Genomic DNA, 22,964 nt, shown 5'->3' on the forward strand with positions numbered 1-22,964 from the left:
CCTGTGAGATTTTAAAATGGACTCTGCAACGCAGACAGCTTGTGGATCTAAACCAAGGCTGCGGTTTCTGTGGAGAGAGACTTTGTATTTTGAAGCCAGACAGGACTTTGAATTATGTATTAGACCGAATTGGAGACAAATCTAAATTCAGTTAGGTCTATAGTTAAGGCCATCAAGCAGTTTACATATATAATCGACAACAGATTAAGGAAGCCATCGAGGTTGGACAGGCCCATCAAGGAACATTCATGACAAAACGTCAATTATTGGGCCGGTAGATGCGATTACCGGCCATCTAAAAACAGTTAGCATGGATTACTACCATTATTTAAAATAGCCCGCCAAGATTAAGACAAAGAACTAACCTGATTTGGCGTGCAGATAAGGGTTTTTTGAAAGGAGTATAATTGCCCCGGGTAGCAACCTCTCTCTCTGCTCAGCTCTCTTCCGCCCCTCGCCCTCGTGGCTGTTGCTCTTTCCCCGTCCCGTGCTTACCTCCTGGCCTTCGCCTTGCCTTTCCCCACTCCATCTGGAAATCGCCCAGGCAGTGCATCGGGCGGACACGGACAATTCAGGCCAGGCGAGGCGGGATGCGACGAGGGGAGGAGGGAAGACCGACTGAAGAAGACCAACTGAGGAGACGAACTGAGGAGAGGCTTCAAATCATCGGGCCTTCAGCCTCAGCCAACCTGTGACTATCTTCATACCAACTCAAGCTGTCGGCTGACGACGAAGAATCATCCCTGCAAGGTAAAGTACCCAAACAGAGACTTTAACTTTGGGGTACTCGAACCTGGACAACGCCCTTGCAGCACCCGGAGACCATGTGATGACGGCAGGCTCCAGAGAGCACCAAGGGCGAACCCCGAACCTCACCGCTGTTTTGAGTCCAACAAACCCTTTTGATTGGTGAGCATGGAGTTCTGACCCCTCATAGCTTGATCTAGTTAGGCTTACGGGGTGGGATAAGGATAAGGGGTTTGTTAAGATAGTTTGTTTTCCCTCGATGTGCTGTGTGTTCCCCATTCCCTGTATAAGTATAGTTATTCTCTTGTATTTTTGCCTGTAGAAGTGTACACTAGTAATTTTCCATACGATTGTATCAATTTTTCCTCTTCAATAAAATCTTGGTTTTTGTTTACATCCAACCACCTGTCTACTCGAGTCTTCTCTGTACCGTCGCCTTGTACCTAAGTCTGGTGTCTAGAACCCAGGTGCATGGGAGCGATTCGAACCGCTCACAAACAGTCAGAGGCATAACTGACTGGGCGCACGCGCCACCCCACAGGCAACCCCCTACAGAAATGGCGACCGCGGCAGGACACCGGCAACAAGGTTGCGATGCAGGAGACAGTGGTTCGGATGAACGAACCATGATGGAGGAAAGGATTTCTGATTATGTGTTTAGCAAGGTGAATATCACTAAGAAGTGGATCACCACTCTGTTAAAGGCTGGGCATCCGATAGATGCAGCAGCTAAGTGGACAGAGAGAAAGGAACACAAGAAGTCCTTAGAGAAGGCAGTTTGGCTGATGTGCTTTAAAAAGCAGGTCCAGCTCTTGGACGGGCTCATTGCAGCACAGGCAGTCAAGTTAAGGGAGTCAGCCCTGGAGATCCAGGATAAGGCTCTTGTGGGGGAAAAGTTATTAGTAGCTTTACAGGCTTTGAATCAGGAGAGAGTGCATTTAGTGGGAGAACACAGGGCGCAGTTGGAATACCTATGGTGCCAAGTCACCGAGGCCAAGGGAAATGAGTTCAGGTTGCGGGAGAAGAACGCTCACTTGGCAAGGCAGATCAGGGAACAGGAAGCAAAAGTACAGGAGGTAAAGGCAGCGTATAAGCTAGCGAGTGAACAGGGGTTTGAGGAGGCAGACCACGGCCCCTGTAAAGAGAGGATAGAAAATCTGAGCCGGGCCCTCCGGAAGGCCTCATAAGCCAAAAGGCAGGCCAGGCAGATTTTATGGGGAACGAGAGGAGGACAGTTCCAATGTCACCGGTAGTGTCTAGGGACGACCTGTTTGAGAGAGAGGAGACCTCGCAGCTACCACCCGTAGCGCCAAGTTTCAGCTAGGTTTGGCCGCAAGGGTGGGTGGAACCCGGAGTGGAGCCAGAGGTGGAGGCGGAGGTAGAGCAAACCCCGCCCGAGAGGCCGGAGCCGGGACCGATGTGCCCAGCGCAGCATCGGAGGTTCAGCCCACCCGCTAATGGCGACATTGAGGGGCTCCTCCAAAACCAGCTCGTATTACCCTTTAACACCCAACAGCTTAGGGCAATGGTCAACCATCGCCCGAGGCTCTCCAAAAAGGGAGACCCCTCGATCCACTTCAGGGAAGTAGAGCAAACCGCCAGTGTCAATGACTGTGATGACGCGGAGAAGGCCAAAATGCTGCTATTCTCCCTGGTGAGTAATCTCCTCCAATCCCTCGTTGACGAGTGTAAAAGGGGACAGTGCGGGTATGAGGAGCTTAGAGATGTGGTTCTGGAAGCCATGGGGATGGATGAGGGAAGTCCTTTCTCCCATGTGGAGAAAACGATCCAGCTCTCGGGGAAACCCCGCAGGCTTTTTCGGACCGGCTGTGGCCGGTGTACCGGAGGGCCTGTCCGGGGATGCCAGACCGGGCGTTCCTGAACGGGGATTCCCTGACGCATTGGCTCCGTTGCCTGGTGTCGAACAGCTTGCCACAGGTCCGGGCCAAGGCAGAAGCCTGGCTCGATCCCAAAAATCCCAAGACCACAGAACTCACGGTAATTAGGCAGCTCACTCTGGCTTACAAAAACAGTAGAGGAACCGATGCACACCCACCCAAGGGAAAGGTGCGTGAGGTAAAACCCGGACCGGGTAGGAAAGAGTGGCACCAGGAAGGGAGTAACCCCCCCCAACACCAAGACCAATTGTTACGGGCGTGGGAAGGATGGTCACTGGCGGAAGGAGTGCAAAAACCCTTGGAAAGATAACAATGGAAAGCATCCCACAGCCCCAGCCCAAAAAGCGGGGGCAGGGATCCCTTCCGCAGAAGTCGAGTCACTTTTGGATGCCATGAGGTCGTTACTGACTGGCCAGGGGAGAGTAGCAGCCGCCACCGGTGCTCTGACCCCATCCCCCCATCCAACCCACAGCCGTGACTAGAGCCAGCGCAGCCTGTTTATCTGTGTTCTCTCCGATATGATGAGTGGAAAAGACCCCTTTTGGAGATGGAGGTGGAGAAGGTGATGAGGACCTATCTGTTAGACACGGGGGCATCATGCACCGTGATCTACTCAGCTAACCCCATCGCCTCACCTCTCTCCAGCGGGGTCCCATACAGTCTATCGGGGTTCACGGGTAGGGAACGGGCCGGCTCGTTTTCCATCCCGCTCGCATTTGGATAGGACCGCTCCACTCCAAGTGGACGTGTGTCCTGATGAAATAGGACGTGGAGGGTGGAAGCGGGGTCCTGGGGGCCGATTTTATCGTAGGCCATGGGATCCTAGTGGATTTGAGGAATCATTGCCTTTGGGGGGCAGGCAAAGGAAAGAACGGTGAGATCGTCGTTATCCCGGGTAAGGAAGGGAAGGGGACCCTATGCACCATGAAGCCCAAAGAGGATTATAACCTTGGGCTCATGGTCAGCAACACCCTACCAGAGTTCCAGGCATTTGTGCAGGCCCACCTGGCCACATTTGTCACTCACAAGCACGACTGCGGGAGGGTCACAGGGTTTGAGGTCAGCGTAGACGGGGACCCCATGGCCCGACCACAGAAACAGTATAACTTCCCCAGGGAAGCAGAACCGGACATGGAAGCAGCCATGTCCTCGTTAGTGCAACAGGGAGTTCTGAGACCGATACCTACCCACGTGAATTCTCCGTTATGGCCGGTCAGAAAACCGGACAATTCCTGGAGGGCCACGGTGGACTATCGGGTGCTCAATAGTAATATCCCAGCCTGCACACCCACAGTAGCAGCAGTTGTCGACCTCATCGGAAGTTTTCCAGCATCCGCGACCACTTTCACGGTGCTGGATATTTCAAATGGGTTTTGGTCCATCTCCGTAAGGAGGGAGGATCAGTACAAGTTTGCCTTTACGTTTAAAGGGCAACAGTACACGTGGAACTGTTTGCCTCAGGGCTTCCACAACAGCCCCAGCATTTTCCATCAGTGCATGGCCAACAGTTTAAAGGATTTTAGCCAGCCCAGACAGCTGGTTCAATATGTGGATGACCTGCTCCTGTTCACTGACTCGAAAGAGGAGCATGGCCCACTATTGGCCAAACTGCTGGAGCTGTTAGGACAGAAGGGTTTCAAAGTAAATCCCAAGAAAGCGCAGATCAGCCAGCAGGAGGTGAAATTTCTCGGTCTGACTGTGCGCGCTGGAGAAAGGGCCATAGATAAGGCTAGGAGGGAGGCGGTACAAGATCTACTGGTCTCTAACACAGTAATGGGTGTGAGGTCGTTTCTGGGGCTGACCGGGTACTGTAAAGATTTCATTGAGGACTATGCGGCCACCGCAGCTCCTCTGCTCCGACTCCTACACAGGGGAGTGGATTGGCTTTGGGATGTGGGTTGCCAGGCAGCATTTGTCAGGCTCAAGAATGACTTGCAGACCGTGCCAGCTCTAGGGGCCATAGATGGGGGGAAAGAGTTTTTACTGGAGGTAGCAGCCAGCGGGGACAGCCTGAGTGCTGTGCTTCTCCAAAAGCGGCACGGCCGGCTGCGGCCGGTGGTCTACTCCTCCAGGATACTCACTGATGTGGAAAGGAGCTATTCCAATTGTGAGCGGCAACTTTTGGCCACACATTGGGCTGTGAAAAGATCATTGATCTTCACGGCACCTCTCCCATCATCCTCCTCACCCATCACACACCCACCCAGATGCTTCTGGATGGGAGGATCAAGGATGGAACAGTGAGCAGTGCCCGCATTGCCCGCTGGACCTTGCTCCTCTCACAGATGGATCTGAAGGTGAAGGGTCTCTGTGAGCCAAAGCTCGCAGCCAACCTGGTATATCCTGGAACAGCCCACTGGTGTTTCATTGAAGGGGTTTGGGAAATAAACATAGGTTTATGGGCCGGGATACATCCCACAGGCCGCGAGATCTATGTAGACGGTTCCAGCACGGTATCTGCTGGCGAGCGTCTCACGGGGTGTGGAGTTTACGACCCAGCGGCAAACATTGCCCTGGCGATTAAGCTCCCCAGCACCATGAGCGCCCAGCAGGCTGAACTGTCCGTGGTGGTGTACGTTGTTACACACCCCGAAATCTTCACCACCCCCTACACGAATTGATCGGACAGCATGTTCACGTGCAATTCATGTACAGAGTACCTGGCCATCTGGTCCCGCCGCGGATACACCTCCGCTGACGGGAGATCCCTCACAGTAATGCCCCTGCTGGAAAAGATCCTGGCAGCAGTGCGGGAGGAAGGGGAGGTTTTCATTCACAAGGTGAAAGCCCATTCCTCCGCAGAACCCCGCGGCCAAGGCAACCAGCAGGCTGACTTGCTCGCCAAGGAGGGTGCCCACACAGGCACTTTCTGGGACCCATTTGGGTCCAGACCCATGGCGGCGGTCAGAGGTAGGGACGGGACCCAAGGGAGTGTAGGGGTAGCATTAGCCCCGGACCTTAAGACGGTCCAAGCCCAAGACCCCGTCCTAAAAGCAGTCCTCAGCGCAGTCGCTGAGGGAAAGGGAATAGAAGGTCCGTACGGCACAGCCACTCTCTCCGTTAAAGAGGGTATGCTGTTCCGGGGGGAACAGTGGGTTGTGCCGCAGCAGCACCGGAGGGAATTTCTTCAACTGGCCCATGAGGTCCAGGAGCGGGACACCCCGGGCCTGAGACCACCTGACAGCAGGTGGAACAGGCAGGATGGTGGCCGGGACTCAGGGACGATGTCCGCGAGTTCTGTGCAAGCTGTCTTGTGTGCGCTGCAAACAACCCTGACCCCCACAAAAGGAAGGTCCCTATGGGACATGTCAGGAGGGTAGAGGGACCATGGCAGTCGATACAAGTTGACTACATCGGGCCCCTGCCCACCACCCAGGGAGGCTATAAGTACTGCCTAGTCCTGGTGGACGTGTTTACCAAGTGGGTAGAGGCTTTTCCCTGCAAGGCAGCCACAGCTCTGGGTACTGCCAGGATCCTGGTCTGGGAAGTGTTCTCGCGGTAGGGACTACCACAGTTTGTGGAGTCCGACCAAGGGAGTCACTTCACCGGACAGGTGATGCAGAACACCCTTATGCTGTTGGGCATTGAAGGGAAATGGCACGTGGCCCACAACCCGCAGTCATCAGGGATTGTGGAGCGTATGAATCGGACCCTCAAAGAAAGGTTAAGAAAGGAGACGGTGGACTCGCCCCGTAAATGGGCCGAAGTCCTACCGTTGGTTTTGATGGGGATCCGGGCGAGCCAGTCTAAAAGCACGGGGTATTCCCCGTACGAGCTAATGACTGGCATGGTTATGCGGACCCCCACCCATGTACTAGCCCCGGTGCTCACGGAGGGTCAGCTCAGAGAGGTCAACCGGGACAGGTTCGCCCGAAACCTCTTTGGGCACCTGAAGCAGGTCCATGAGCAGGCGGCTGGGGACATGGGAAGGCAGCAACGGAGTAACCGATTGCTGCTTGAACCGAGAAAGCACCACGCGTGGGAGGTAGGAGATCAGGTCATGGTAAGAAACTATGCCCGAGTAGGGAGTTTGGAGCCATTGTACATGGGGCCCTACAGTATTGTAGATAAAGCCAGCCCCATGGTATACGCCATGAAGATGCCCTGGCGTACAAAATGTTTTCATATCAACCAGTGTAAGCTGTTTACGCCCGGAAGGGGAAAACAGCCAGCTGGAAAAGGGTCTGAGAATAAAGATCCTCAGACTGCAGCAGGAGCGAGTTCACAGGCTGCACAGGCAGGCGCTGTGGCTTGCTTGAAGGGAGGGGCCATCCCGCCCTTCGATTGGGACACTCCCCCCCTCTTCTGGGATCCAGACGGGGGGGAGGGACCTGAGGGCGAAAACCCCTCCCCTAACCCAGGTGTAGAGAGGGAGGGACCTGAGGTCGAAAACCCTGCCCCGGACCCAACCATGGGACCTGGGGGCGGAGACTCCCAACTCGCAGCAGCAGGCTGCGAAAAGTTACCTGCCCCTAGCCCGGGTTCGGGAGAGGTCAAGCCTGGGGGAGCAGCGGTTCGGGTTAAAGGCCCAGCGGCCAAGAAAGCCCCACCCGTCAAGGCCCCCAGAAGGTCCCCACGGATGCCCCAGCCGAGAAAGCCATGCTCACCCACCCTCCAGTTACCAAGGGCCGCCCCTCGAGTCAGGGAAGGGTCTAAGGACAGAGGTCCTCAGCCAGCAGCCATGGGCTGCGAGGGACCAACAGGGAAGGACGGTGCGGTCACGCCGGGGGTAGCGGTGAGCCGCAGTCCGACCAGGGATTAGCCTGGCCACCTGGAGACGGGCGGCGGATGTATATAGTTTAAGTTAAGTTTAAGTTTAAGTAAAGTGTAATTATTTAGCTTAAGTTTGGCTGTTTATATTTTAAGGTAAATAAGGTGATGGGTAGTTTTAAATTAAGTAATCTGTTAAGAGTGTATCTTTGGGTCGAGGTCGCGGGACCCGACCATGCTTCACCAAGCCAGAGACTCTCTTGGGGACCTGGCTGCATGTTTTTGTATCTTTTGCAGAAAGATTTTCAGGAGGAATGGATCGTGATCCTATTCACCCTGATCGGGATGAGTGTAGAGAGGAGGGGCAACGTCCAAGGCTCCCACATCTACGGGTGCTCGGGAGACAAGGCGCCCACAGCGATCAATGGGAGCGGTGAACGGGATGCAGAGGAAACCGCCGTATACTTCCATGAGGGTAAGGTGGCCAGGTTGGCTGGGGTCCAATTCGTCTCAGTACTCCAGCCAAACCGGATTTACGTACGGGGAGGCCTCCCTCCTGTGCCCCAGGGTACGAGTCGTTACCACGAGGGTCAGCGTCACCGTTGGAAAGCGAATATGATTGACGTGGACAGGACACATTCCAGTGGATGGATGGTGGTGGCTCAGGAAGTTGAGCAAGGACATGAGGAACCCCGAAGTCGAGTGGGAACGGTTGGGAAACACCACTCATCGGACGATTACTGGGACTCATGGAGGACTAAGAGTGTGTTGGGACAAGTGGTGGGAACCGGATCAAAGGATTTATATCTGTATGTGGGGGTCAGAGCAGGTCTGCCCCGCAGGCATATCCATCTTTTTCCATCGACAGTGGCAAGATGCCAGGGAGGGGATGAAGTGGGTTACCAGCCTGAAGGCGTGCGCAGTCCCATTCTCTCCGATCCCAGTCAATGCCCCTGAGCTGGTAACCCGCCCCCGTAAGCCCCTGCCCATGGCGCAGGTGGCGAGGTTACCCAGGGAAGGTTTCCCCACCACGACCAAGGGACCAGGGAATGGGTTGGTACTAGTCCCCATCGATCAGATGCTGTACCAGGAGGTACACTACGCGGTAGCCCCCGTGATTTTAAATCTCACCGAGGTACATTTACCGGAGTGGTGCCCCAAAGAAACAGAGCAGCTATACCAGGCCCTATTAAAGGACATGTTCAAGAAGTTCTACGAGTTCGATTTTGCCCACGTGGACAAGACCGAACTCTACACCACACACCGAGAATTTTTGGGTAATGCAGGGAGGCAAAGAAGGGGAGTATGGAATGATGTTTTTACTGCGTTTAATACTGGGTCCTCTGTCATCAATGGCTTGGATGACATAGAGCTGCAGACCCAGATAAACAGTTTAAAAACACAGTTAAAGAAAATATTACTGGATGAGAACAAGGTAGTGGGCTCGGAGTTGCATGAGGACCAGGCCATTACGGTTCATTTAAAGGAGATCATAGCCGAGTTGGAAAAGCACGCAAAGACGGTAAATGCTCTCATAAGGGAGGACAGAAATGCTTCTGACCAGGCTGCGCAGAATGAGGTGTGCATGCTATACGGGGCGTGGTTACTTGGCGAGGGCCGCAGTAATCTGGAGGATTTAAAACAGGGTTTGGTCCCCTCCTGGATTAGCAACAAGCACCTCGCAGCCCTCCACCCTTTTGAGAATGCATTAAGCCCGTGCCTACTCCGGCTAGCCTCCGAAGCCTACCCAGTCCCTGTAAATTGTGGGCGGTCCAACCACACAATCATGGGAGTAGTAGTTAGGATGCCGGTCATGGGTAGAACAGCCCGACCCGCACCGGTATACAGGGTTGAGAACATTGGAGTCATTCAGGGGGGTGCACACATTCGTTTCACAGCGGTCCTGCCTTACGTCTTTAAGTGGGAGCACGCTATGACAGGTACTGACCTCTCATGGTGCTGGAGCCGGGGAGCACACATAATCCTGTGGCCCCTTTTTGAAACCGCAGTGTGGGTTCAGAGCTGCTGGCGCGAAACCTATAAATTGCACCATGGAGGCAATGGCACAAGGTCATGTGATGCGCTATCAATAACTCAAAAGACTGAGATTAAGCGAGTAACTAACAGGCTTTTATTAACAAGAGAATGAAGATGTGCCTCGAGTGGTCGACCGGTCCAGAATACAGAGGGACTGTGGAGCAGTCACCTTTATACCTGGACTTGTGGGAGGAGTCAGCCGAGACATGTACAGGCATGTACACAGTGGAATACAAACAGTGGTTTACCACATTCACCCCTTGTTTAAAATTGAGTCCGGCGGGGTGAAGTGTATTAAAAGTTAGTGTATTGGAGTCTCTCCGGAGGTCTTGTCTGCCGCTGTGATCGACGTGGCGACGGCAGGGGTAGTGAAGCTTCCGGCGTCGAGTCCCGCGTAGGCTGGGGCACTGGTGTGTTGTCCTCATAGGTGTCGAGCGGGTCGCGGGGCCCAGGCCTGCTGTCTGCTGGGGCTGGATATCGGATCGTGGGGGGGGGTGGTAGTGGGTAGTGGGTTACTGCGGCCCCCGAGGGTGCGAGGTCTCGTATGGAGACTGTGTCCTCCCGCCCGTCCGGGTACGCAATGCAAGCATACTGGGTGTTGGCGTGGAGGAGGTCGACCCTCTCGACCAGGGTGTCCATTTTATGGGTCCTCACGTGTCTTCTCAGTAGGACCGGCCCTGGGGACGTCAGCCATGGAGGTAGCGATGTCCCCGATGTGGACTTCCTTGGGAAGACAAACATTTTCTCATGAGGGGTGGCGTTAGTGGCAGTGCAGAGCAGTGACCGAATAGAGTGGAGCGCATCGGGGAGCACATCCTGCCAGCGGGAGGTCGGAAGCCCCCTAGACTTTAAGGCTAGCAGGGCGGCCTTCCAAACTGTCGCATTCTCTCTTTCCACCTGTCCGTTCCCCCGGGGGTTGTAACTGGTGGTCCTGCTTGTGGCAATACCCCTAGCGAGCAGGTACTGACGGAGTTCATCGCTCATAAACGATGAGCCCCGGTCGCTATGGATATAGCTGGGGAAACCGAACAGGGTGAAGAGGTCGTTCAAACATTTAATGACCGTGGCACTGGTCATGTCCGGGCAGGGGATGGCGAACGGGAAACGGGAGTACTCATCAATAATGTTGAGGAAGTACACATTGCGGTCGGAGGAGGGGAGAGTCCCTTTAAAATCAACGCTCAGGCGCTCGAAGGGGCGAGTGGCTTTTATCAGGTGAGCCCTGTCTGGTCTATAAAAGTGCGGTTTGCACTCAGCGCAGACTTGGCAGTTCCTGGTCATGGTCCTGACCTCCTCAATGGAGTAAGGCAGGTTGCGGGCCTTGATGAAGTGGAAGAACCTGGTGACCCCCGGGTGGCAGAGGTCATTGTGGAGGGCCCGCAGTCTATCGATCTGCACGCTGGCGCAGGTGCCACGCGATAGAGCATCCGGAGGTTCATTGAGCTTCCCGGGCCGGTACAAGATCTCATAATTGTAGGTGGAAAGTTCGATTCTCCACCTCAAGATCCTGTCGTTTTTGATTTTGACCCTCTGCTTGTTGTTAAACATAAAAGCAACTGAACGCTGGTCAGTGAGCAGGGTAAATCGTTTTCCGGCCAGGTAGTGCCTCCAATGACGCACCGCCTCCACAATAGCCTGGGCCTCCTTCTCAACAGCGGAGTGTCTGGTCTCCAGGCCCTGGAGGGTTCGTGAAAAGAAGGCCACGGATCTCCCCGCCTGATTGAGGGTAGCGGCCAGGGCAAAGTCGGATGCGTCGCTTTCCACCTGGAAGGGGATGGATTCGTCCACTGCGTGCATGGTGGCTTTGGCAATGTCTTCCTTGATACGGTGGAAGGCTAAGCGGGCCTCTGCCGTCATGGGAAAAGAGGTGGACTTGATCAGCGGACGGGCCTTGTCCGCATAGTAGGGGACCCACTGGGCGTAATAAGAGAAAAACCCTAGGCACCTCTTCAGGGCCTTGGGGCAGTGGGAGTTCCATAAGGGGACGCATCCGGTCGGGGTCGGGACCGATGACTCCGTGTTCCACAACACAGCCAAGGATGGCGAGGTGGGTTGTGCGGAATATGCACTTCTCCTTGTTTTACGTCAGGTTGAGGAGTTTGGCGGTGCAGAGGAATTTTTCGAGGTTTGCGTCATGGTCCTGCAAGTCATGGCCGCAGATGGTCACATTGTCCAGATATGGGAAAGTGGCCTGCAATGCATTTTGATCGACCATCCGGTCCACCTCCCTTTGGAAGACGGAGACCCCTTTGGTGACGCCAAAGGGAACCTTAAGGAAGTGATAGAGGCGGCCGTTTGCCTCAAAGGCAGTATACTGGCGGTCCTCAGGGCGGATAGGGAGCTGGTGGTACGCTGATTTCAGGTCAATGGTCGAGAAGACGCGGTACTGCGCGATCTGGTTGACCATATCAGCTATGCGGGGGAGTGGGTAAGCGTCCAGCAGGGTGTAGCGATTTATTGTCTGGCTGTAGTCGATGACCAGGCGTTGCTTCTCGCCGGTCTTAACGACCACAACCTGGGCTCGCCAGGGGCTGGTGCTGCCCTCAATAATCCCTTCCTTCAGGAGCCGCTCCACTTCGGTTTTAATGAAAACCCTGTCCCCGGCACTGTATCGCCTGCTCTTTGTGGTGATGGGCTTACAGTCGGGGGTGAGGTTAGCAAACAGTGGGGGGGGGGTGACTCTGAGTGTGGAGAGGTTGCACCTGGTGCGCGGCGGGCAATTTGGAAGCTGCTGGCTGTGGACTGTGAGTGGGGGGAGGGGTCCACCGTACGCCATCATAACACTTTTAAGGTGGCACTGAAAATCTAACCCCAGTAGAACGGCAGCGCAGAGGTGGGGCAGGACCAGAAGTTTAAAATGATCGTACACAGTCCCGTCTACTACGAGTGTCACCACGCAGTAGCTGCCAATGTCCGCAGACTGGGACTCGGAGGCCATAGAAATCCGCTGGTGCGCAGGCAGGACTGGGAGAGAGCAACGCCGCACCGTGTCGGGGTGGATGAAGCTCTCCGTGCTCCCAGAGTCAAAAAGGCAGATTGTTTCATGACCATTTACCTTAATGTCCATTGTGGACCGGGCCAGCTGGTGCGGTCTCGCTTGGTCCAGCGTAACGGAGGCCAGCGTAGGGGTCGGTGTGTCGCTGCGGGTATCAGATGAGGCGGTGTTGGGGGCCTGCTGCGTCCCAGCTGTCGTCCAAGATGGCGGCGTCCATGATCCCCATGTGGCTGGAGGCGTCCAAAATGGCTGCTGTTCCGGTGGTTCGCACATGGCTGGGGAGGCCCAAGATGGCGGCCCGCATGGCCCACACGCGGCGCTGCTGGGGTTCGGGGTGGCTTTGGCCCTGCAGATGCTGGCGTAGTGTCCCTTCTTCCCGCAGCCCGAGCAGATCGCATTTTTCGCTGGGCAGCGCGCTCTGGGGTGTTTTGCCTGGCCACAGAAGTAGCATTTCTGGCCTTGGGGCACTGCTGTCTGGCCTTGGGACACTGCTGTGGTAGTTGGGCCATTGCTGGGATGTGGCTGGGGTGGCACGGCGCTATGAGACGGTCCTACCGTGTCCCAGGCTGTCGTTCCCCGCGGTGTCCACGGTGCAGAGGAGTAGGCATCCATGCCCCGGTCAGCTGCGTCCAATGATAGTGCGAGTTCAGAGGCCTTGTTGAGGTCGAGGTCACTCTGCTCCAACAATCGCTGTCGGGTGTAATTGGACCTGTGGCCCGCTACAAAAGCGTCCCGGATAAGTTCCTCTGTGTACACGGCGGCCTTTACATCCTTACAACCACAGGCCCGGCCAAGCATAGACAGTGCCTGAAGGTATTCCTCGGTCGATTCCCCAGGTTGTTGTTTACGACTCCCCAGAAGGTGCCTGGCGTACACTTCGTTCACTGGGCGTGTGTACTGGTCCTTGAGGAGCTTGATAGCATCCGCGTACGAGGTTGCGTCCTGGATGACCGAGTACACTCGGTGGTTCACTTTGGAGGTCAGGACATCCAGTTTGTCCTCGTCCGATTTGACCGTTGCAGCGGAGGCGATCAGGAATTTTTCAAAGCACCTCAGCCAGTGAGTAAACTTGGTGGATGCGTCCGACTCCCGATGGTCTAAGTCTAGGCATGCTGGTGTGAGGATCTTCTCCATTATAAAAATCTTGTTAATAAAATTGATGCGCTATCAATAACTCAAAAGACTGAGATTAAACGAGTAACTAACAGGCTTTTATTAACAAGAGAATGAAGGTGTGCCTCGAGTGGTCGACCGGCCCAGAATACAGAGGGACTGTGGAGCAGTCACCTTTATACCTGGACTCGTGGGAGGAGTCAGCCGAGACATGTACAGGCATGTACACAGTGGAATACAAACAGTGGTTTACCACACCATGTTCCCCCGCAGGTAGCATATATAGGAGGTGGGACATATTGCGTCACCATCGGCGCGTCCCACTACCTGCATGGACAGCATAGCTGGTGTCCGGTTAGTGAAAGCAGTTCGGTGTCTAGAACCCAGGGGCGTGGGAGCGATTCGAACCACTCACAAACAGTCAGAGGCATAACTGACTGGGCGCACGCGCCACCCCACAGGCCACCCCCTACAATACTGACAGTTGCAAGTATGCCTAAGCCCTCAATGTGGAAGTCCCAATAGCGAAATGACAGATGATACAACTGCAACATTTGCCATCAGAAATTTTATGTACAATAATGACGTGATGGCATTTTTCTGGATAGTGCCTTTCCCGAGTGTCTTGCTCTTGGTGCGGAGGCGATTCTGGCCCCCTGTTGTCGGTTGGTTCATCAGCTTCCGATGCTACTGTTTCTGGGGTAGATGCTACCTGTACGTCGGGTTCATCACCAGGTACGTATGGGCGAGGCATGGGGTTGACTCGTTCCTGTGACTCTAGGATCTGGTCAGCATGGTGTCTCACGATGTTCTCCCCAACGTCCACTGTGTACATTAGTGGCCTCTGCCGTGTGCATATCGTTCCTGGTTGCCATTTCTCTGTTCGGTAGTCGCGGGCCAAGACTGGTTGCCCTACATTGAAGCTCCTTGTCGGCATCTCATTGATGTGCTGGAATTGCTTACTCTCAACATCTCTTCGTACATTTGGTCTGAGCAAATCCAGACGAGATCTCAACCTTCGGTTAAAGAACATCATGGCCGGGGCCTGGTTGGTGACTGCATGTGTCGCATTTCTGTAGGCTAACAGGAAATTGTCCACCTTATGCTGCAGTGGAATGTCGTCATCGCACATGGCCTTTACTGCTTTTTCAAAGGTTTGTACGAACCTCTCAGCCAATCCATTTGTGGCTGGATGATACGGGGCGGATGTGTAATGCCTTACCCCATTCCTTTTCATAAATCTTCGAAACTCCTCAGACACAAACTGTGGCCTGTTATCAGAGCAAATCTGCTCTGGCAAGCCGTTCCTGGCAAAAATGGTCCGTAGGACTGCAATAGTTTTCTCCGTGGTGGTGGAGGACATTTTGATCACCTCAGGCCATTTCGAGTGCGCATCCACGACTATTAAAAACATTGAGTCCATGAATGGACCAGCAAAATCAATATGCACCCATTGCCATGGAGATGAGTGCCGCTCCCATGGGTGTAGAGGGGCATGTGGTGGTGCATTTTGGACCTTCTAGCAACCTGAGCAGCTCTTTGTCAGGTCCTCGATTTGCTGATCGATCCCCGGCCACCACACATAAGCCCTAGCAAGGCTTTTCATTTTCACCCCTCCCAGATGACCTTCGTGAAGCTCATTGAGCACTCTCTCCCTTAACGTGGGTGGAATTACCACTCGGGATCCACTCATCAAGGTCCCCTGGCATACTGACAGCTGTTCTCTTCTGGATGAGAATGCTGGCAACAGCGAGTCGCCATGTGCTGGCCATCCCTTCACCGTCAAATCATATACCCGAGACAGTGTCGGGTCATTTCGGGTCTCCTTCTCTATACCAGCGTTAGTTACTGGCAAGCATTCAATTATAGTCGAATGAAATATTTCGACAGGATCCACTGCTGGTGCTTCCTCCGCAGTAGGCAGTGGCAGGCGTGATAGCCCATCAGCGTTTCCATGCTGTTTTGTGCCTTTGTACTCGATTTCATATTGGTGCGCCCCTAGAAAAAGGGACCATCTTTGTAGCCGTTGCGCAGTCATCACCGGAACGCCCTTCTTTGGATTAAAGATGGAGACAAGTGGTTGGTGGTCAGTTAGCAAGGTGAACTTCTGCCCGTGCAGATAGTGATTGAACTTTTTCACTCCCCACACTAGGCTGAGGGCCTCCCTGTCAATCTGGGCATAGTTACGCTCGGCTGAGGTTAGTGACCGAGACGCAAAGGCTACTGGCCTCTCCGAGCCGTCCGGGAATTTGTGCGACAGCACAGCTCCAATGCCATAGGGTGATGCATCACACGCCAATCGAATTGGTAGTGCTGGGTTGAAATGAGCCAACACCTCTTTTGATGTGATCAATGCTTTGCTCTTCTGGAAAGCTCGTTTACATTCGCCACTCCACTTCCATGGTAGCCCCGTTTGCAGTAGGGTGTTCAGTGGGTGTAGTACGGTAGACAAATTCGGCAAGAACTTATGGTAGTAGTTTACCAGCCCGCGGAACGACCTCAGTTGTGACACATTTTCCGGTGCTGGAGCCTTGACTACTGCCTCAATCTTTTCAGGGGACTTATGTAACCCCTCTTTATCAATAACGTGGCCACAATACGAGATCTGCTTCTGGAAAAGCTCGCATTTGTGGCGATTAGCTCGGAGCCCATATTCCTTCAATCTAGTGAGCACCGGCTCCAGGTTGGCGAGGTGATCACTGTCATTTTCGCATGTAACCAGGATGTCGTCCAAATAACACTGGGTCCCTGGAATCCCTTGCAGGACATGTTCCATTGCCCTTTGCCAAATAGCCGGAGCTGATGCTGCCCTGAACACCAGCCGGTTGTATTGGTAGAGACCTTTATGAGTGTTGATCGTGAGGTACTGTTTCGAGGCTTCTTCTACATCCATTTGCAGGTACGCCTGGGCCAGATCAATCTCAGTGAAGCGTTTCCCTCCAGATAGCGAGGCAAAAATATCTTCAATCCGCGGAAGCGGATATTGTACAGTGTGAAGGACTGGGTTCACTGTCACCTTAAAGTCCCCACAGATGCGAACCTTCTTTGGTTCCCCAGGCGTATTACTCAACGACCTCTTCATTACAGGAACGATGGGTGTAGCCCACTCGCTCCAGTCCACTTTGGACAGTACTCCTGAACATTCCAAACCTTCCAGCTCTGCTTTGACGGCTGGGCGGATCGCATAAGGCACCGGTCTGGCCTTAAAAACTTTGGGCTTGCATTTTCCTCTATTTTGATCGTCGCTGTTATGCCTTTTAGTGTTCCGAGTCCCTGCTGGAACACTTCTTGTGCGTCAGTTAGCATTTTTGACAGTCGACCAGGTGTGACGTCGCCATCCTTTCTGGCATCTACAGTCAGTGCTTGTATGGAATGCCAATCTAGCTGTATCTTCCGGATCCATTCACGTCCTAGTAGTGGTGGTCCTCCATCTGGCAATACATATAGGTCCATTTTTGGTGTTTCCTTGCCGTTATATATAACGTTCACCCTTATTTTTGCTTTGGGGTAGACTTTTTGCCCCATGTGCGTCTTCAAGACAATCTTTGTATCTCTCAAGGGTATATCTGAGAATAGCCGCTTGTAGTTCCTTCGGTTTATGACTGTTAGGGCTGATTCTGTGTCCAATTCCATTTTCACTTGGACTCCTGCTATCTTGAGCGTGACCCAGATAGTTTGGTGATCCTCCGTTTTGATCACATTATGTAGTTTCAGACAACCCAGCTCCTTGCTTCCGGAGTCTGTATCACTCTTCTGTTCGTCTGAACTACTTTCCGTCACCTTATGTACCTTCTTGTACTTCTCCTGTGGAGATTTCTTGCTGCTGGTTTTCTTTACCGACCTGCAGACTCTTGCTATGTGTCCTACTTTTCCACACTGTCTGCACACTTTGTCCTTGAACCAGCATTCATTATGGTCAGGTGTTGTTCTGCCGCAGCGATAGCACTTCACTGTTCCGTATGACATTTCATTTGTGCCATATTCTTGCGGTCTCCGTTGTATCTCTGCAGCGCCACGTGCTGCTGCTTCATGTGATACTGCAATGCTGAAAGCCTTGTCCAGCGTAAGATCCTTTTCTGATAGAAGCCGTTTCTGGGCTCCTTCACTCTAAGCCCACACACAAACTTGTCCTTTAAAGTATCTGCTAGTCCCATTCCAAACTGGCAGTGTTTTGATAGCTTGCACAGTTCTGTTAAATACTCAGCATTACTTTCATCTTTATGCTGGTTCCTTTTGTGAAACTTAAATCTTTCTGCTATCAGCAGCAGTGTGGGGTTTAAGTGGTACTGTAGAATTGACACGATGTTTTCAAAATACTTTTCTACTGGCTTCTCTGGGGTTACTAGGTTTCGTAGTAAGCCATATGTTTTTGCACCCATTGAATTCAACAATACCAGCGCTTTCTTGTCATCTGGCACTTCATTCACCTTGCAGTATACTTCTATGCGTTCGACATATGTCTTCCAATCTTCGACTTCATTGTCGAACGCTGTGATACTGCCACTCTTCGGCATTTTTGGGTGTGGTTAGACTGGCTTAAAATGGCGTCTCCCGCGCTTTCCTTTCTTCCCCGCTGCGGCTTAAAATGGCGTCTCCTGCGCTGCTGCCAACGCCGCTCTCGGCGGTCCTCGTGGCAAATGGCGATGCCCTGTGGGTTTCGTGCACTGCTCCTGCACTGCTGCCAACGCCGCTCTCTGCAATGGCAGCGCCTCATTTTTTCCTGCGCGCCTCTCTCCCCCGTTGACACTGCTCGGCCCTTGACCACCGGCTGCGCTCTGCTCTCTCTCGCCTCTCTTCCCCGTTGACGCTGCTCGGCCATTGACCACCGGCTGCGCTCTGCTCTCTCTCGCCTCTCTCCCCCGTTGACGTCGCTCGGTCCTGAACACCGGCTGCGCCCTGTGCGCTCTGCCCTCTCTCTCTCCCCCGTCGACGCTGCTCGACCTTTTTCTGTGCCGCTCAGTCAGGCTCTAGCCCATCGCTGTCCGGGAAGGGTCTGCGCAGTACCTGTTGCCAGCCCATTTCGCTGGACCACCCTGACTGGAAAGCCAAGCCTGGCTCTCGACAGTCTCCCCTGTGATGCTCAAATCTCCGCTGGATGACTGGGCGGTTGCCCGTGGTCGACGCCCGTGCTTCTGGACTCGACCTTCTTCCACTGTTCTCCAGGAGCGAATCCCTGGGAGGTGATGCAGAGTTGCAGGTAGGTTCGAACTTGCTCGTCGCCACTGTTACGTCCGTGTAATAATAAGAAAAGGACTGCAGAGAACGGTACAACAGGTGTTTACTCAACGTGGTTCAAACTGCAACTGAAACAACAGCTTACTACTCAGCGTTATATACAGGTGTGGTCACTGCCAGTACTACAGTATACATGAGCTGTAGAAAGTAGTTCCCCCCTTAAAGGTACATACATTACACATTTAGATTCGGGTGGATAACACAAAATGCGGATAACTCGACATCATCCCTCACCTGAGTTAAAATCCTGCCCTGTGTATCTGTAAGGGCTGTAGTAATTGTCTGTTCTGCAACTTCACCCAGAGGCCAGATCATGCTTAAAGAAAACTGCAAAAGAAAAGAATGAAGGATTAAATTGTCCTAATTTCCCAGTTGCTGTACATGGGAATCATGCTGGGCTTACCCTTGAAGTTCCCAAATCAGGAGGGAGTGCACCAGCATGGAAGGCAGCAAAGGCCTGCACAGGCTGCAAGAAGAGGACAAAGGAGGGAAGGGGGCAGGTGGTCTTACAGCATACGGTTATTCAGAAACAGAACATCATACCTGAACCTCACAGAGGAGCAGTGTGTGAGGTGACTGCGTTTCAACAAGGCGCGAGTCACTTACTTATGCCACCTGTTGGGGCGAGAATTGGAGCCCGAAACCAGGGCATGCACTGCACTGTGGATGGCAGTGAAGATCGCCATGGCTCTAAACTTTTATGGCTCTGGCTCATTCCAAACTGCTTCTGGTGACATCAGCAACATCAGTCAATTTGTTGTGCACACAGCTATCCAGCAGGTCACTGGTGCACTGTTTGCAAAGCGACAACAGTTCATTATGTTCCCTATGAAGGCTGACAAGCAGGAAGAAACAGCACTGGGATTTGCCCACATTGCTGGATTCCTGCAGTGCCGGACACCATAGATTGTATGCATGTTGCTCTGCATGCTTCTGATCACAAACCAGCACTATTTCTCAATAGGAAGGGCTGCATTTCACTCAATGTTCAATTTGTTTATGATCACAGGCAGCGAGTCATGCAGGTCTGTGACTGATTTCCTGGCAATAGTCATGTTGCTTTCATACTGCACCAGTCATCAATTCCCCCTCTGTTCCACTCAAACCATTGGGTGGCAGGCAGCTGCTGGGGGATAAGGGCTGTCTCCTCAACAACTATCGGGCACAAACGTGGAGCTTCGATATAATCAGAGCCCCAATATCATCAGAGCCATGCAACAACAAGGGTCCTGATTGAACAAACCATTGGCATGAGAGAACACCGGTTCCACTGGCTGGGCAGCTAGGGAGGAGCCCTTCAGTACAGTCCAAAGTGAATGTCAAGATTCATAATAATTTGCTGCATTTTTTTTATTTGTTCCTGGGATGTGGGCGTCACTGGCAAGGCCAGCATTTATTGCCCATCCCTAATTGCCCTTGAGAAGGTGGTGGTGAGCCACCTTCTTGAACTGCTGCAGTCCATGTGGTGAAGGTACTGCCACAGTGCTGTTGGGGAGGGAGTTCCAGAATTTTAGCCCAGCAATGATGAAGGTTCAGCGATATTCTTCTAAGTCAGGATGGTGTGTTACTTGGAGGGGAACTTGGAGGTGATGGTGTTCCCATGCGCCTTCTGCTCTTGTCCTTCTAGGTGGTAGAGGTCATGGGTTTGGGAGGTGCTGTTGCAGAAGCCTTTGCAAGTTTCTGCGTGCACCTTGTAGATGGTACACACTGCAGCCACGGCGTGCCGGTGGTGAATGGAGTGAATGTTTAAGGTGGAGAATGGTGTGCCGATCAAGCAGGCTGCTTTGTCCTGGATGGGTGTTGGGCTTCTTGAGTGTTGTTGGAGCTGGACTCATCCAGGCAAGTGGAGAGTATTCCATCACACTCCTGACTTGTGCCTTGTAGATGGTGGAAAGGCTTTGGGGAGTCAGGAGGTGAGACATTCATCGCAGATTACCCAGCCTCTGACCTACCCCTGCAGTCACAGTATTTTTGTGGCTGGTCCAGTTAAGTTACTGGTCAATGGTGACCCCCAGGATGTTGATTGTAGGGGATTCGGTGATGGTAATGCCATTGAATGTCAAGGGGCAGTGGTTAGACTCTCACTTGTTGGAGATAATCATTGCCTGGCACTTGTGTGCCACGAATGTTACCTGTCACTTATCAGCCCAAACCTGAATGTTGTCCAGATCTTGCTGCAGGCGGTCATGGACTACTTTATTATCTGCCCTAATTTATCCTTATGTGGATCAGTGTCAAATTTTTTGTCTTAAAATAATCTTGTGTAGTGCCTTGGGACGTTTTACTACGTTAAAGGTGCTATATAAATACAAGTTGTTTTATGTTGTTGAGTTGTGAATGGAACTAAACACTGTGCAATCATCAGCGAACATCCCCACTTCTGACCTTATGATGGAGGGAAGGTCATTGATGAAGCAGCTGAAGATGGTTGGGCCTCGGACACTACCCTGAGGAACTCCTGCAGGGATGTCCTGGGGCTGAGGTGATTGGCCTCCAACAACCACAACCATCTTCCTTTGTGCTAGGTATGATTCCAGCCAGTGGAGAGTTTTCTCCCTGATCCCCATTGATTTCAATTTTACTAGGGCTCCTTGATGCCACACTCAGTCAAATGCTGCCTTGATATCAAGGGCACTCACTTTCACCTCACCTCTGTAATTCAGCTTTTGTCTATGTTTGGACCAAGGCTGTAATGAGGTCTGGAGCCGAGTGGTCCTGGTGGAATGCAAACTAAGCAGCAAGCACACAAGCACCTCCCAGGGTATCACTGGAAGTTCTGAGTTAGCTTTTGTGTCCTTTAGTACAAAATTCCAAAGTGAAATTGAAATGTCCTGACAGCTCTGATTACTTCTCGTTAGGATTCTGGAATGAACAAGTGGGACAAAGTTATCCCTGCTGTTCATCCCATTGTCATAGAACAGGTCCTGTGTGGAATCTCTGCACTATAAAACTGTCAGAAGCGATCAGACTCCTTTAGGAAATAGTCACTGAGGAGGAGTCATTGTTATCATAGGGAGCAACAGCAGAATGAATTAGTCCCATGGTGATTTCTAGTGTCAGTGTAGTGTTTACATATGGCAAGACAGATAAGCGTGGTGAATTGTAACTATCTAAATATGGTGAGGTAAGCCTCATAGATTTTACATTTCAGATGGCTTTGTTCTATGAAGATTGAAAATTCAAGCCCAAATTCACTCTTTAAAAATAAGTTAGTTCTTCCTACAGTTAGCTAACAATATTCTGCATCAGCTATTTTTATATTACTTATACCTACTGATTAAAGTTGAACTGACATGGCTTAAAAATATTTAATAATGTTATTGAACTTTTAACACATAGTTTACATTCAATAATCGGCTCCTTCAGTGAATTAACATCTAACTCATTAGTTCTCAGCCTCTCATCTCTGTGCAATCAATTATGAATAACGGAATGTTCCAGCAGAATGAGGAAGCAAGCATTGATTGTTGAAGTGACCGGATTAGTCCAGCACATTGAAAAAAAATGCAATATAAGCTGGCATCTAGCTTCCTAAAACACTCCATGCTCTAAAGGAGTAGGAGTGTAAATCAATAGTTTTGTGTATTTTGTGAGCTATGCTGGAATCCAATCTAGCTTCATTTCTCATTTTGTCTGAAGTTTGACTTTTAAGCATTTTAGAAAATCGGCAATTTGTTGTCTTTGATTATACGCGTGAGTTGACAGGAGAAAAGAGAACCACTTTAGCACTAAAATCTCCTTCGTTTTTTTTTCTATTTTATTTATGGGTCTAGTCTCTATTTGTCTCCCTCTCCCATTTAATATTATATTTCCTCTCTTTTTAGATTATTCTTTGATTATTTTTTTTAAGTGCACTATTCTTCAGCTAGGATAACAGGCAGGTGGCCATATCGCTACAAGATCTTTATGAGACCTTAGGGCCGATTTTCTTTCCCTCCCCTCACTCCAGCGTAAATTGGGCATGTGCTTTTTACATGCACCTAACTGGACCTCGCTGGTTTTCCTAGTTCAGCTATTTATCATATGTTGGGTGAGTGACGGACAGGGTTACTACCTGAGAATCAACGTTCACACCAGATCAGAGGAGGGAAGTTGTGTGCTGTTGCAGGACTAGAAGCCCAAATTCCTGGTGGCTGTAGTTAAAAACACCAGTCAGATGGCCTCCATACCTAGTGTACAGCATTGCTGCTCTGCACCATTACCAAACTTACCTTTGCAGGAGTCACAGG

Source organism: Somniosus microcephalus, chromosome 5, assembly GCF_052327205.1.
Source record: "Somniosus microcephalus isolate GS21.2 chromosome 5, FLI_Smic_1.0, whole genome shotgun sequence".
NCBI classification, from domain to species: Eukaryota; Metazoa; Chordata; class Chondrichthyes; order Squaliformes; family Somniosidae; genus Somniosus; species Somniosus microcephalus.